Source organism: Enhydra lutris, unplaced genomic scaffold (genome assembly GCF_002288905.1).
Source record: "Enhydra lutris kenyoni isolate GAN:26980312 unplaced genomic scaffold, ASM228890v2 scaffoldscaffold5, whole genome shotgun sequence".
Classification (NCBI taxonomy): domain Eukaryota; kingdom Metazoa; phylum Chordata; class Mammalia; order Carnivora; family Mustelidae; genus Enhydra; species Enhydra lutris.
Window position 1 is genome coordinate 43,401,096 of NW_019154089.1, and position 2,685 is coordinate 43,403,780.

The window sequence follows — 2,685 nt, forward strand, 5'->3', positions numbered from 1 at the left end:
GTTCTGAAAATGTTGTTGGCAAGGGTATATTTGGCTCTCGACCCCTTCAGTTACAGTACCCCTACCTCCTCTAGTTGCCAAGTGTCCTTATTCTGATCCTTTTCTGCTCAGGGCGTCCACGGAATCGCCTTTATGATCAAGCATTTCCTTGTGGGCACCTACATTCTGTTGAGAATATCCCCATCCAGCCCCACCCAGAGTCCCGTGACTTCCGCTTAATTCAAAAAAATATGATGACTACTCCAAGCAGTGTGATAATGATGCTAATAGGTGTGTTAATATATGCATTTTACCTTCTGCTGGCCAGAGACAGGGCTGGCAAAAAACAGTGTCTCTACTGTTGGGATTTCTCTGTAAAGTTGTGTCAACCAAACCTTTCAATAGTTATCCCACTTCCCCAAAAAATGTGTCCTTGCTTAAGCCACCTACACATGGGACTACCAGTGACACATATTTAGATCCCCACCGTTCCAAAAAGTCTATTCATAAACCAAACCTTGCTTTAGTTCTCTATCTGCCATGATTCTGCTCGTCTCTTCCCTCACACTCCACTTATCTTTCAAAATTTGGCTCAAGTCTTAGTTTTACAACCAACCTAGGAAACAATAGGTTTATCTTTCATGATAAACAAACAATACCGGGCGCCTGGGTGGCTCAGTGGATTAAAAACTCTGCCTTCAGCTCAGGTCATGATCTCAGGGTCCTGGGATCGAGGCCCGCATCCAGCACTCTGCTCAGCAGAGAGCCTGCTTCCCACCCCCCACCTCCCCACCTCTCTCTGCCTGCCTCTCTGCCTACTTGTGATCTCTCTTTGTCAAATAAATTTTTTTAAAAGTCTTAAAAAATTTAAAAAAAAAATACCAACTGGACAAATACTGAATTCTTGCCATATATTGCCTCTCAATTATAATCCTAGGGCATGGTTGTTGTGGGTTTTTTTTTAAGTTTTTATTTAAATTCCAGTTAGCGTACAGTCTAATATTGTGCACTCAGGTGCACAAGATCATGATTCAACACTTCCATACAAGACCTGGTGTTCATCACAAGCGCACTCCTTAATCCCCATCACCTGTCCAACCCGTTCCCCCACCCACTTCTCCTCTGGTAACCATCGTTCTCTGTGGTTAAGAGTCTGTTTCTTGATTTGTCCCCCCTCCCTTCCCTTTGCTTATTTGTTTTGATTCTTAAATTCCACATAAGAGTGAAATCATATGGTATTTATCTTTCTCTGCCTGACTTATTTCACTTAGTATATTCTCTAGCTCCATCCATGTTGCTATAAATGGCAGGATTATATTCTTTTTTATGGTTGAGTAATGTTCCTATTTATATTATATATATATATAGAGAGAGAGAGAGAATATTGTGTGTGTATATATAGTATACATTGTGTGTATGCATATACATAATGTACATTGTGTGTGATTGTATGTTTATATCATATCTTCATTCATTCATCGGTTGAATGAACACTTAGGCTGTTTCCATTACTTGGCTGTGGAGGGAATGCTGCTATAAATATAGGTGTGCATGTATCCCTTTGAGTTATTATGTTTTTTTATTCTTTGGGTAAATACCTAGTAGTGCAGTTGCTGGATTGTAGGCTAGTTCTATTTTTAATTTTTGAGGAACCTCCATACTGTTTTCCAGAGTGGCTGTACCAGTTTGCATTCCTACCAACAGTGCAAGAGGGTTCCCCGTTCTCCACATCCTTGCCAACACCTGTTGTTTCTTGTGTGTTTTTTATTTTAGCCATTCTGACAGGTGTTCAGTGATATTTTTTTTTTAAGATTTTATTTATTTATTTGACAGAGAGAGATCACAAGTAGACAGAGAGGCAAGCAGAGAGAGGGAGGGAAGCAGGCTCCCTGCCAAGCAGAGAGCCCGATGCGGGGCTCGATCCCAGGACCCTGAGATCATGACCTGAGCCGAAGGCAGCAGCTTAACCCACTGAGCCACCCAGGCGCCCCCAGTGATATTATATTATAGTTTTGATTTGCATTTCCCTGATGGTAAGTGATGTTGAGCATCTTTTTGTGTGTCTGTTGGCCATCTATAGGTCTTCTTTGGAAGAATACCTATTCATGTCTTCTGCACACTTTTCGTAGAGAACAAACCGATAGTTACCACAGGGGAGGTGGGGAGGAGTGGGTTAAATAGGTGATAGGGATTAATGAGTGCACTTGTTATGCTGAGCACCAGGTCTGGTACGGAAGTGTTGAATCACTATTTACACCTGAAACCGATATTACACTGTATGTTAACTAACCGGAATTTAAATAAAAATTAAAAAAAAAACAAAAATACCATGTTTTCCTGATTATAAAAATAGAATGTGTAGAAAAACAAAAATATAAAAATAGAAATCGGCCATATCTGACATTCTTTAGGTGCACTGCCAATATGGTAGCCATTAGCCACATGTGGCTACTGAACGCTTGAAATGTGGCTAGTCTGAGATGTGTTGTGCTATAGCTGTAAATGCAAACGACACACGAATTTCAAGAACTTAGTATGAAAAAAATATAAAATATCTCATTAATAATTTTATACTGATTATCTATTGAAATGGTAATATTTTAAACATATTTGGTTAAAGTATATTGCGAAAATTAATTTCACCAGCTTCTTTTTACTATTTTAATGGGGACATTACAAAGTTAAAAATCAATGTGTGGTTTGCAT